General features: G+C 44.0%; 1 protein-coding gene across 5 annotated transcripts in view; it reads right to left on the bottom strand.

Moving 5' to 3' along the window:
- The window catches only part of RASGRP1 (RAS guanyl releasing protein 1), an 84,363-nt gene that overhangs the window by 53,091 nt on the left and 17,097 nt on the right, over window positions 1–14,175 (bottom strand). The gene's annotated exons all lie outside the window — the stretch shown is intronic.

Below are 14,175 nucleotides of genomic sequence, written 5' to 3'. Positions count from 1 at the left end.
CCTTGGTTTAACCATGACCTACACTTTCAAACTTCTGCAACATGCCTTTAGGCCACGTCTTACCCAGTTAGGGAGGGGCACACTGGGCTCACCTCTTCTCTCTGGGAGTGATGACAGCCAAAGACACACAGAAGGGATAAACCTGGCTCACTGACCCGTAGATAAAGGGGATTTGGTCTAACCAGGCTTCTCTCAACTTCTGTTCCTGGAGAGGCCCACCTGGAGGCACTTGGTGAAGGAAAGGAACTGTGTTTGCTCCCCTTCTGCTCCTGGGTTTATTCACTGTCCTGGGGGGCCATGGTTCTGGAGCGGGAGTGGGCAGGCATTCAAGTTGTGCAGCATCTAGACACACAGGTGTGCACATATAGAACATGTACACACAGCCATCCCTGAAGCCCTCAGCAGCTAGAGACCCACTACATTCCCTGAATGGGAACACCTGAGAGCAACTTTGTTTTTGATAGCACTGAGGTTCAGCAATTACCTGTGCTAAGCATCTGAGTCCAGAGAGAATCACTTGTGCTGAGCATCTGCGTCATTATAACTTTGCGGTAGCAGGGACTGTGGGCTCAATTTTATTTTATTTTTTCTTATTTAATTATATTTATTATTATTATTATTATTATTAATAGTTATTTCCCCAATATAATTTTTTTTCTACTGTACAGCATGGTTCGCTCAATTTTAAAGATGAGGACATCGAGGTATTGTGTACTGGCCATGGTCACAGGGCTGGTGGGTGGAGGATCCTGGACAGGCATAGCCCTCTGGCTCCTAGTCCAGGGGGTCTTTCCCTTGCCTCTCTTTGGGGGATCAGGAGGCGAGTGGGGTGAAGACAGGGGACACTGGAAAGGGCTTTGACTTTCAGCTATCTCTGCTACAAGGTTAAACCCCTTACCTACACCCACATCTCCTTTTCTCCCCAAGGAGCACTATGACCACAGACCGACCTTGCCCTTCTCCCCACAATCATGAGTCAAATTCTAAAATCTCCCTGGAGACCCTGACCCATAAGCCCACCACTTCTCATGTCCTCAACAGGCAGCAGCTGTTACCAGTACCACTTAGCTGGGAGGACTAGACCCCAGAGAGCCTGTGGCCAGTGGCCATGCTTTGTGGGTGGAAATGCCCGGTCCCCTGAGAGCTCACAGGCCCCCGTGTGGCCCACCTCTCCCTCCTCCTGCAACAGATGCTCCTTTCCCTCTGCCAAGCCAGGCAGCAATGGGGACAGTCTTCCCTCAGCCTGGCTTTTCTTCCAAAGCGTGAAGCTCTATGTAAAGGATGACCTAGATTTTTTGGATGAGTGATGGCAATCTATAAATGTCTAACCAGGCGCATGAACCGCCTCAAGTGAAAAAGAGCTTTTAGCTCTATTGCCTCTGCTGAGCAAGGCAGTGGCCTTCCTTGGGGACTGCAGCCTCCATCTGGACCTGTCACGTCTCAAGAATCAGAGGTCTGAGAAGTCGTGAGGGAAGCCGTCCTCTTCACTTCTGCAAATTTGATTCAGTCCTGGGTGTGGAGGTTGGGGGGCTGGGCTGGCACTAAAAGACAGGGATAGGAGGAGGCGTGACAGGTGCTGGGCAGACCTGGTGATGGACTCTGGGATGAAGTCATGACCCCAAACTCTAAGATCCGTTGCTCAAAGGCAGCGCCGACTGAATACCTGGGTGAGCAGCTGCTTCTCAGGGGCCCTTTCAATCCCCTGGGGCCAGTCAGATTATCTGGCTGGATAGAGAAGCTGTGACTTGATTCCTTGGGGAGCTGCTGGCAATGAAGCCCATTTGGCTTCCACAGTGACCACCCCCCTACCCCAGCACCAAAGGAATGTGCCTGGTGGGGGCAGATAGGTAGCAGGGTCCCAGTTCAGCTTCCCAAGGACACAGAGCTGCTTGTAGGTGGCTGGAGAAAGGCCATCCAGGGAGGAGTGGGCCCCAGACAAATGTGCCAAAGAGGGAATTTGGGGCTCGCTCTCTGCTTGCTTACTGGAGCGTGTTCCTAGTCCTTCAATCTTGTCTGTGACATTCTGGGCTTTTTTGCATATTTGACAGGCTGGATAGGTGCTAAAGCAACTCGGGGAACTTTCCAAACACTGGCTCGGTGAAACACCAGGAGGCCTGTCTGAGACTTACCGTCTAGCCATGAACTCAGCCTTTTTCAGAAAGTTTTTCTCAATGTTGACTTGACCCCAAAAGACCTAGGGGCCTAGATAACCTTGTTCCGGTGCATGACAGGACTGAAGCAATCGCTGTAGGTTAACATCGAAGAACGCTGTACCCAATACACTCTCACCACAAACTTGCTTTCACCACAGAAACTGTCCTTGGCTCATAATTCTCTACAATGAACAGGCCTGGACAAAAACCATTATCATACCACCACGTATGGTGAAAGGAACTGAGCAAAGTCTTTTGTAAGCAGATAGAAGATATTCTGAAAGCCTTCTCGCCCCCTTCTTTGGTTCTAGTTAAGGTTAGATTATGTTTGATGAAATATAGAAAAATGCTTAGTACATGGTGAAGCGCTGGAACAGGGGTGAATTGTACTTATTTCTCTTGCTGGATTTCTTTTCTTCTTCTTCTTCTTTTTTTTTTTTTTTTTTTTAAGGGCCGTATCTGCGGCATATGAAAGTTTCCAGGCTAGGGGTCAAATGAGAACTGCAGCCACTGGCCTACACCACAGCCATAGCAACTTGGGATCTGAGCCACATCTGTGACTACACCACAGCTCACAGCAACGCTGGATCCTTAACCCAATGAGTAAGGCCAGAGATAGAACCCATGTCCTCATGGATACCAGGCGGGTTCATTACCACTGAGCCAAGAACTTCCTCTCTTGCTGGATTTGGAACACTACCTTGTTTTTAATCTTTCTCCTGTTAGTCTTTGGCTATTCCAGCATGGGACAATAATTTTCCAGAAATACTTTATTATAACCACAACTCAAAACAGGGGCAGTCCACTGTGGCTTGTCACACTATCCATGCCAATGGGATCAGAAGTGGTTTCTTCCAGGCATGGTTCCCTGCATGGCAGAGGACGTGGGGGCCTTCCAAACTTCTTTCCAAGTCTAGATTTTAAGTGCATGGGCCCCTCCAACCCCCAAGACAGAAGGACTTTTTAGGGTTTACTGAGATGCTAGAGAGAAATCTGCACAAGGGCCCAGAGCATTCTGAGGGAGAGAACTTCCCAGGTGGGTGAACAATCTCTTATGAACTGAAGGAAAGAAAAAACCGCCCTCTACACAGGAACCAGGAGCCAAATAAGAAGGGGTTTCAAAAGAGCCCAAGTCATGAACTGGTGCTATGTCACCATCTTACAGAAACAGCAAAAATGTAAGGCTAAAACTCACAAGGGTGATACCCACTGGATGAGGGAGGAGCCAAGGAGAAATACTTGGTATTGCTGAAATACAGCCTCTGGTGGGAACAAATGAACTACATTCAAAGTTGAGCCTGACTCTCTCTCTCTCTGTCTCTGTTGCTCTTCTTAAACATATCAAGGCCTGTTCCAAGGGGATTAACTCCACAAAGTAGGTGGTACTGTCATCTGACAGATGGAGAAACTGAGGCAAAAAGGGAGTCAGATAATGTCCAAGTTTAGCTAGTAAGTGGCAGACCTGTGATCTGACCCCAGGCTCCCTGGCCCTAGAAGAGGGCTGTCATTGCCAAGCCTCAGTGTGCTCAGTTGCTAGATAAGAGCTTGATGCTATCTTGCTTCCATCCCTCCCAGCAGGGAGAGATTCAGAGATCAGACAAGATAAAGAAAGCCCTTTGATATCTTTGGGGGAGAACAAGGTCCTGAAATGAGTCCAACCACCATGATATCTGTTTGACTGGCGGGTCCTAAATATCTAGGCTGCCTGGCAGTAGTCACGTAGCACCTGGAACCTCACTCCAGTGTTGAAGTCCTAACAGCCTGCCTTCGTGAGTGCTTTCTTTCCGGGCACACATGTGAACTTATCCGAGCCTCATATGGACTTCATGGGATGGTATTCTTTGTATTATTTTCCAGATCAGGAAATGGAATAAGGCGAGGTGGCCTGCCTACAGTCACACACATGACCAAATGCCTGACCTGAGTCCAGGTCTTTCGACTCAAGCTCCACTCTTTCCACTGGATCCCACTGCCGCTCCTTCTGGGTTGTGAGGATGAAAAGCACGTCTTTTCCATCTCAGCTCTGGAGGGTTTCTGGCGCCAGCATACCTGGGACAGTTCTGAGCATCCATTGCCATGAGCCCGCTTGGCTACTACAGTGCCAGCCCTGATAGCTGTGTTTTTGTGGGGTTTTTTTTGGTAGTGAGTGCCTGACCTGAGCTTTTACTTCCGAGGCATCCATTCAAAGATACATCCTTCAAAGGTGGCTATCTCTCAAATAAATCCACTGCCAGCCACAAGACTAGATAAAGAGCCAGGCCACCAAGATTTTAGAGATCTTACTTGATTTCACTAACTGACCACTGGGCTACTTGGTTTTTTTCTCTCCTTGTGCTTTAAATTCTTGCCCTTATGTTTTAAATTCACCAATAAAGAATGAGCCCCTCAAGCCCTAGACCCCCCCACCTTTATCCTAATAAATGCAAAACCCCAAGCCTGTGCACCCTCTTTCTCTCTCTCTATCTGTAACCTTGCTGTGTGGCCCCAGGTGGGCCATGAAATCTCCAGGTCTCGTAAGCAATAAACTTTTATCTTTTCAAGGTTTCCTGATGGTTACTGTTAAACGGTGTCTCGTGATCATAAGGACCGCAAAGGCTGAGCCAACCACAGCAAGGTTACTGATAGGCTGAGGCACGAAACAGCCACGTGGCAGGCAGTCTGATTTTCACCACGGCTCTGCTGGGTGGATGCTCTCTGCTTCATGCAAGAAGAAACAGACTCAAAGGAGGTTATGTAACTCCTCAGTGGTCTCATAGCTGGGAAGTGGCAGGAAGGGGCTGCAAATGATTGTCCTGGTTATTTTCTCATTCTGGGTCCAGGGCTGTAGTTTCCAGCAGTCCTCCACTGCCCCCCAGGACAAGGGAGTCCCCCCAGGATAAGGATAAGGGTGTGCTGGTCTCCTATCAGCTCCCTTCAGTCTCTGGTCCCCTGCTGTGCACATCACACCGGAACCACTTCTTTCACCTTAAATCCCAGAACAGTGATTTTCTGCAGGGGATACACTCCAACCCTCCCCATGGATGCCTGAAACCAAAGATAGTACCAAACCCTAGATACACCATGTATGTCTTTCCTACAGTAAGGAGTAGGTAGAGTCTACAGTGTGGATCTGCTGGACGAAGGCCACGACTCACGTCCCAGACAGGATGAAGGAGGACGATGTGAGATTTCATCACAATACTCAGAATGGCGTGCCAGTTAAAGCCTAGGAATTGCTTATTTCTGTAACCCTCCACTTAAAATTTTCAGACTGCGGTTGACCTTGGGAAACTAAAACCTCAGAGAGCAAAACCTTGGATAAGGGGGGACTGCTTTGTATGAGAACAGACAGCAACCAGCAGCCAACGATAAACACACAACTCTGGCTGAGCACTTAATAGAAAAGGTATATGTCTTTGGAAGCAAGAAGTAGCTAAGGATTGGTTTCCTAGGATCTGGAGATGTGAGGGGATGCAGGAAGTTATGGTAAGGGAACAACTGGTTTTTAAGAAGAAAGAGTAAAAAGAGGAATCAGCTGTTAGGACAAAGCAGGACCTAAGATTCTGGCTCTTCTTTCAATCTGCTTAACGTCACTGGCATTTAATTCCATTTACAGCTCTAGACAGAGCAGCACCCTGATGTGGAGTCAGAGATGCCCGGATACCTACAAAGATCCTAAACTTTAAGGTCATTATGCAATAGAACAAGTCTTCTCAAGTAAGGGAAAGCTTAGAAGCCAGTTCAAAAAGCCTTCCCAGACTTGCAATTTTGATAAGAATTCTCCAAATCTATCCACTGAAAAATGGACATTTTTAGGACTGAAAGGGTCAGGGGAGATACTTGAAGAAGCTCATATTCTGGGTACCTGTGGGACTGTGTAGGTAGATGCCAAGAGTTCTTTGATTTATTGTGTCCTGCTCAACTGATCTGCAGCTCCTTGGTTGGCTTGGAGCCTGTTCTGAGCCGAGCAGAAGGAGTACAGAGGGCGGGGTCATCAACCCCACAGGGCACTGGAAATACCACTAAAGCGCCAGACACTCCTGAGCACAGCACTTGTCACCTTACACAATCCTTCCACATTCCTGGTCTCCTTTCACATGCCTGGTCTCCTTTGACTATCACAACCACCTTATGAGATTCACAGGCATGCAGCCACTTTACAGAGGAGAGAGGAACAAAGACGGGGCTGATGTTCCTTCTGCCCAAGTGACATCTGTGTGGACGGATGGGGCCTGTGCCAAAATACCAGTTATGAAGTATTTTGAGTATCACCCTGGACAAACAACTGGCCGTTGGATAACATCACCGCCAGCGGCAAGGTTGACATGCTGGGCTGGATGTTCTCCTTACAAGTTCAGGAGGCATTTGAGGTAAGCTTTGAAGAAGGGGTCACATCAGAAGTTCCCATTGTGGCTCAGCTGTAATGAACCCAACTAGTATCCATGAGAATGCAGGTTCCGTCCCTGGCCTCGCTCTGTGGGTTAAGGATCTGACACTGCCACAAGCTGCGGCGTAGGCTGCAGATGCAGCTCGGATCCCACATTGCTGTGGCTGTGGTATAGGCCAGCAGCTGTAGTTCCAATTTGACCCCTAGCCTGAGAACGTCCATGAGGCCCTAAAGAAAAAAAAAAAAAAAAAAAAAGGAAGGGGTAAATGGTGCCAAATCTTGACAGATGAAGGAGATAAAGGCATTCTGGATGAAGGGAGAAATGGTTCCCATTCTTAGAGAAGAGAGTTAAAAATACATTCAGGAAAGGATATGAAGTCCATTATGGTTTCATTAGAAAGATTTGTGGATAGGAAGTATGGAAACGCAGATTTGGGTCACAGTGTTGGAGACCTGACATACTAAATTGGGAAGTTGCCCTTACTTGGACCTTTAAGATTTTACAAAAGCAGATAGTCTGAATACACAGAGTGGAAAGCAGCACCCTCTCACCTAGTAATCTTTTATTTTTTTTAATTAAAAAATTTTTTTTCTTTTTACGGCTGCACCTGTGGCATATGGAAGTTCCTAGGCTAGGGGTTGAATTGGAGCTGCAGCTGCCAGCCTACACCACAGCCACAGCAATGTCAGATCTGAGCCACATCTGCAACCTATGCCGCAGTCTGTGGCAATGCTGGATTCTTAACCCACTGTGTGAGGCCAGTGATTGAATCTGCATTCTCACAGACACTATGCTGGGTTCTTAACACACTGCCAGAATGAGAAGTCCTCACCTAGGAATCTGTAAGAACTGCAGGTCGTTTTGCCTTACAACTTGAGCCCTAAAGGCTCTTTTTGAGGTCGATCATTTCTTTATTTTATTTTTTTGTCTTTTTTGCCTTTTTCTAGGGCCACTCCTGTGGCATATGGAGATTCCCAGGCTAGGGGTCCAACTGGAGCTGTAGCCACCAACCTACACTGGAGCCACAGCAACGCGGGATCCAAGCCGCATCTGCGGCCTACACCACAGCTCATGGCAACGCCGGATCTTTAACCCACTGAGCAAGGCCAGGGACCGAACCCGCAACCTCAGGTTTCCTAGTTGGATTCGTTAACCACTGAACCATGATGGGAACTCCCTGAGGTCGATCATTTCTAAAGAATCTTGAGCCTTATTTTAATTTCTATCTGCATCTGCTTCCCTAGATGCACAGCTTTTGAGGGAAGGCTAGGGCCTCTGTGAGGGTGTGGGGAGGGCAGCATATGTGTACACTTGCTGCTATGGTGAGGTCATATCAGAGTATGAAATAAAGGTTGGCTTTTGCCTGACACGACTAATTTTGCTCTTCCTCAGGAAGCTCAGTTACTTGCAGTTAATATTTATTCCTCCCACACTTTGCCAGCATCAGCATCTTAACCCTCAATTTCCTTCCCTTTCAAAACCCCTCACTGCCTGCTTTAGAAGCTAAGGAACCATGCGGAAAGCCTTCCATGATTTCAAGAGAATGACGATGCCAGGACTTCCCAGATCTGTCACAAGGACGCTGGACCATCCACTTTTAAACAAGTTCAGAACCCCAAATGGACAAGAAGTTAGCAAGGACGAGGCTGAAATTTGGCAAGGCTTTGGCTTCAGCAGCTTGGCTGAGTTTGATCACAGTGGAGTCAATATCATTATTTCCTCTGCAGCCCCTCATGTGTACCAGCTGATGCGTGTGCCCCAGATAACACTAGTGATTTAGGTAAAATTTTGAACCTGGAGCCAGTCTGGACAGTCTGGAATAGACTGTCAAGTAGGACGCACTTCAATGCTTTCCTCACTTGAAGTGTTTTTCCCCTTTACCTTCCACCTTTCTGTACATCTGATCACCCACAGAAACCCTAGGAAAGACAAATTTGTGTGAAGATCTTGGAGATTTCAATGTTTTTCCAGTCAAATCTGCACAATAACTGTCATTCTGAGAGGAGATAACATAATGAAAAAATTCACACTAGGTAAAATTTTGGGCTTTTGTGGGTGATTTTTTTTTTTCTTTTTCTAGTGAGGAGGAGTTAAGGTTAATGGAGAGTTTCGGGGGAAAAAAGCAATGGTTTTCTATCCTAGGATGAATATGTTCAGGTTTATCCAGAAGGAAATGACTATATTAAACCTGACTTGATTTTTTAAGACCTCCTGGGTAGCTTAAAAATAAGCCAAAACAAAAAACAAACCAAACAACTTCTCCCCAAATGGATTCCAAGCCCTTATCTCATGCCTACTGCATCAAAACATTCAGGGATGGGCACAGAATTTGTATTTAAAAAAACCTCTCCAACGATATGATGGTCAGTCAAGTTTGATTAGACTGCTTTAGGTCACGTATTATTTCTGTATAGCAAAAATTGGAACAACATTGTAAATCAACTATAACTTAATAAAAAAATAAAAAAAAATACATTGGCCTACTTCCTAGCATTCAGTGTTGCTATTGAGAAATAAATCGTAAATTTATTCTCCCCTTAAAAAAATCCGAACATGTCTTTTTCCTCTTCCTACCATCCAACTCCTGGGCCTTTTACCATTCATCATATTTCTGCCAGAGAAAGGACCCACAGGGTGATTCAGCAACCAGAAGAGACTCAAAAGTATGATTAAAATGAAATGTGTGGGTTCTTGGTGAACTTCAATGAACCGCTCTTCTGTATTGGCATGGTTTTGTGAGTTAACTTTCAAGTAGTTTGCCATTTTGCCTCTTTAGTTCTTGGGGTGTCCAAGATTATTTCACTAGCAGCATGTCTCCTGATTAAATAAGGATATTCTTGGTGGGGTTTTATTTATCTCCCCACCCCTTCCCAGGGATCATCAGAAGGGGGCTCTGGTTTCTAAGTCACTGGACATTCTGTCCCTCAGATCTTGGCCCTTACACATTTAACCACACGCAATCATAGAGGAACCCAAAAGATTAAGCCAGAGGTGAAACAGAAGTTAGTCATCTATGGACACTCTTGCATAAGTCATATCATGGACACGTTTTTTTCCTCTTGCATGAATGCCTAGGAATGGAAGTGATGGGTCATAGTGTAGGTATAAATTTCTAAGAAATTGCTAAATAGTTCTCCAAAGTGATTGTATCATTTTATCACTCCATTCATAATATTTAAGAGTTCTAGGTGCTCCATGTTCTCACCAACAGTTGGTGCTGTCAGTCTTCTGATTTTAACTTTTTCATGCCCTTGTGGCCATGATTCATATTTTCCAGTGCCTAATGATGCTCAGGATTTATGAAGTGTTTGTTTGCATTTAGATATCCTTCCATTGAAGCATGAGTTCAACTATTTTGTCCATTTTTAATTGTACTGCTTTTCTTTTTATTATTGGGTTGCAGGAGTTCTTTATATATTTTTGAATAAAAATTCTTGTCAAAGATATGTATTACCAGGTATTACATTCTTCAGCTTAGCCATTATTTCTTTAATGGTATCTTTTGATTTTTATGAATATATCATTTATGGTAAGTTCTTAGCACCTGTCTAAATATACATAACACAACGTTTCCTATTTGCAGAATTTTTTTTATTTTTAAATTTTAATTATTATTTTTATTTTTTTGCTTTGTAGGGCTGCGCCTGTACCATATTGAAGTTTCCACACGAGGGGTCAAATTGGAGCTGTAGCTGCTGGCCTATGCCACAGCCACAACACCAGATCCTTAACCCACCGAGAAAGGCCAGGGACCAAACCTTCATCCTCATGGATACTAGTCAGGTTCATTTCCACTGAGCCACAACGGGAATTCCCTTTCAACATATTTTTAAAACCTGTTTTAAATTCCCTATTTACCAATTCTAATATTTGTGTCAACTCTGAGCCCATTTTATTAACTTTTTTTTCTTTTGGTTATGGGTCACATTTTCTTGCTTTTTAAAATACCTTGTATTTTGTATTACATCCTGGGCATTGTGGATGCAATGTTGAGAATTTGGATCACATTCCTTTATTGAGACATTTAATTTCCTGGAGCCTTAAACCGACCCTTTCCAGTCTTGAATTTAGGCTTTGTTATGGTGACTTAAGAGTAGCTCTTATTCTAAGGCTGCAGCAAGCCTACTCCGAGGGTTCGGTCTTTTTCATGTCCCAGCTGAGTGCTCCAGGTATTACATCCCTCCATTTGGGTTGGTTCCAATCTGCAATGTTTCCCAGACTCCAAGACTTCTTCTGACTCCCAGACTCCTAGGAACTATCTGGTGGCATGTACTCTCACCATATTTGTACACAGTTTAATATTTGTTCAAAGACTAAGGAATTCCCTTCTTTCCAATACCCTAAGCCACAAATTCCAGCCATCCCAGAAGCCCTGAATACAACCTTCCCTCTGGTAGGCAAGATGCTTCTCAATGAGTTCTATTCTTCTGTACAACAATTTGTAAAGTGCCTCCAGGAGAAACCAAAGATAAGTTTTGAGGTTACATCATACCTTTTCATTTTAGTCACATCACAAGTCTGTCCTGTTTTTGAATACCTAAAAGTAGTTGCTTCACATGTTATGCCCAGTTTTACAGTTGTTTACAGCAGAAAAATAATTCCAGTACCCAATAATCCCTATGGCCAGAACTGGAAGTTTATGTTTTCATATTTAATACATGTATAAATGGGAAGTTGCAGTTCTTTGCTGAAATGTTAATCCATTTACTCTGTATCAGTCCTCTTGGAGGTAAATAACCCATACTAACTCTTCTATGCTTAATATTACCTAGTCATACATATGCTTAACACTGTTAAGACTAAGAAAAAGAAAAAACCACTTATTTGTCTTCTTTCCAGGTGCTGCCATCTTATATCTGCTCTAAATTTAGTAACACCCTGCACTCTAATGTTTGGTCAGATCTTGGTATAATACACATAGTGTTTTAATGTGCCCAGAACCTCAACATTCCATTAGGAAAAATTTCTCCCCCATATTCAATCATGTGGTTCTAGAGAGACATGCTCCCTTTTTAAATTATTCCACCTGTGGCCGTAATTGATTGGTTCAAGCAGTAGCCCCCTACCCCAATTTGAACCAATCAAAATTCTTCCCTGGCGATTTTTTCCCTGAACTTGAACACAAACAAACAAACCTTCAGTCTCTAATAGTTAAAGATGTAGGACTTGCAGCTGTAGTGCTATATTCCAGGGAGGAAATGAATCTTTGATGAAAGAAAATGATTAGCTGACAAGCAGAGAGGCAAGTCAGAGACAGAAGACAGAGACAGAGAAAGATACACTGGTGTCTCCTGATGGTATTCTCTAATGATATTCCCTAATTTCACGATCCCAAGGTCTACAGGTATCTTGTATGCCTCCAGTGCATCAGTTACATGAAATACCTATATTTTTTCAATAAATTCCATAACATAATTCATGTTGGATTTCAGTCATTGTCCTAATATTTTGAAAAATGAGAGAATTACTTTTTGGGATCTTGTTTACTGAATCTCTATAATATAGCTCATATTCACGTAAAATATAAAATTAGAGTACTACCTACCAGGTCCATAACTACCTAGGTCTATCATGATAGCGCCTGGTAATTTTTTGGACACAGCCATTTCAACCAGATAGTTCTGTCTTGTACTTCCATGAGGCAATTCTGGATCTTTGGCACTTTGTATTATTAATCTTTGCAGGTGATACGTTAACATTCAAACCTATAGTAATAATGGTTGTTAATATCTTTTTTCTTTTCTGGCTGTGCCTGCAGCATGTGGAAATTCATGGGAAAGGGACTGAACCCAAGCTGTACCAGTGACAACACTGGATCCTTAACCCACTGAGCCACAGAGGAACTCCTGATTGTTACTATTTTGAGCATCTACTATATCATGGTATTTAATGGCTTTATTTCTACTCAAAGAACAATACAGAGATTATGTATTAACTTTCGTACTGATAAAAACTGAGTCTTAGAAACAATAAGAAACTTGCTAAGGGCAAAAAGTTCTTATGTGCCAACATTAGGACTAGACCTCAAAATACAATCAGAATATTAGGTTCTGAACCTGGAAAGTCTACTTCTATTAATGCAATCTCAGATTATCTTAACTTTTTGAGAAGACACATGATACTACTGGTTCATATGGAATTTACAAGCTACTAAAATCCTTTGGTATTTTTCATAATAACATCAATTCATCTTTTTCTCCATATAGAAAACATATGAAGCGGTATTATTCAACTTAAGTGCAAGAGATTTATTCCTATTGAAGTCTTGTCCAAGTTCTTTGTTCCTTATTGATCTTCTTGAACTTTGTTTTTCCTCTAAGTATTTATTTCCATCAGTGTGTCTGATGAAAATGTCCAGAGCTACTCACACATGTATTTTTTTTTTTCCTTTTCTTTTTAGGGCCACACCTGCAGCATACGTAAGTTCCCAGGCTAGGGGTTGAATCAGAGCTACAGCTGGAGACCTACATCACAGACACAGCCAGCACCGGATCTAGGCCATTCTGCAACCTACACTTCAGCTTATGGCAATGTTGGATTCCTTAACCCACTGAGCAAGGTCAGGGATCAAACCTGCATTCTCATAGACACTATGTTGGGTTCTTAACTTGCTGAGCCACAATGAGAACACCCACTCATACACGTTTATACCTGCAGAATGACATCCATCCAGCCCTATATATCTACACATTTTGAGTTTGATTAGAAATCAGCTCTGAATCTGTCTCTGGATCTACATGTAGCCCATATTTGCCTATCTAACATTTATTGAGCATTGACTTTTTCACTTTGTGGCTGAGCTGTCAGTGTCCCACCAATATACTCTCAGACCTTCTCGTTACAGTGATTGCTCACCAAATCCCACCTGCTTGAGGGCTGCTTTGGAGGATGGTCCTGTACCCACCTGTGTACACTGCAGGCAGATGTGCTAAAGAATCAATCCCCAACCCCCAGAAATAGTCCTTAACCAATGATGGATGGAACTTGCTAAGATAAATACCCCAGCTCCTTCGCCTTGGGTAGGAGAGTTCTGAAGTCTTCTACCCTGACTCCAGAGTAGTGGTGCCCTTGACAATGCATGCTCTATAAGTGGCCTTCCCAGGTTTTCCCTAGGATCATCTTCCAAGGTAAACTATTTGTATCCAAATCCTGGTTTCAGGATCTGCTTCTGAGAAAACCCAAACAAAAGCAAACATTTAATTTTCACCCAAGTTCAAGTAACCTTTAAAAGTTTTCACCATTATTACCAATTTTGCAGATGAGGAACAGGCCCAAGGCCAACATCTGGTAAACGGCAATCAAGGGTGGGTTCCTACACCCTCCTCTAGAATCTGTCCACTGACTTGTTGGGATCAGGCTATACCATGGCCAAGGCATGTGTGTGTATGTGTGCATGTGTGTGGGTGTGGGGAGGGGTGTATGTGTGTGTGTGGTGGGAGGAGAGTATTACATATTCTCACTTAATGCCACCTCCTGCCTTTGATAGTAGGGCTGAAGATTAAAGTTTGCAGTTTTATTTTGTCTTTTTGGATACCAGGAATTTCACATCCCAGCGTTGAACAGGGAATGGGCTGACTGTGATATGGGAATGTCACACACACAGGGTGTGAATAAGGCCTTTCAGTGCTGTGTGACCCAAGTGCCCTCTCCTCTTC

The sequence above is a fragment of the Phacochoerus africanus genome, chromosome 2, assembly GCF_016906955.1.
Source record: "Phacochoerus africanus isolate WHEZ1 chromosome 2, ROS_Pafr_v1, whole genome shotgun sequence".
In the NCBI taxonomy this organism is placed as follows: Eukaryota; Metazoa; Chordata; class Mammalia; order Artiodactyla; family Suidae; genus Phacochoerus; species Phacochoerus africanus.
This window is presented reverse-complemented; position numbering and strand designations above follow the sequence as displayed.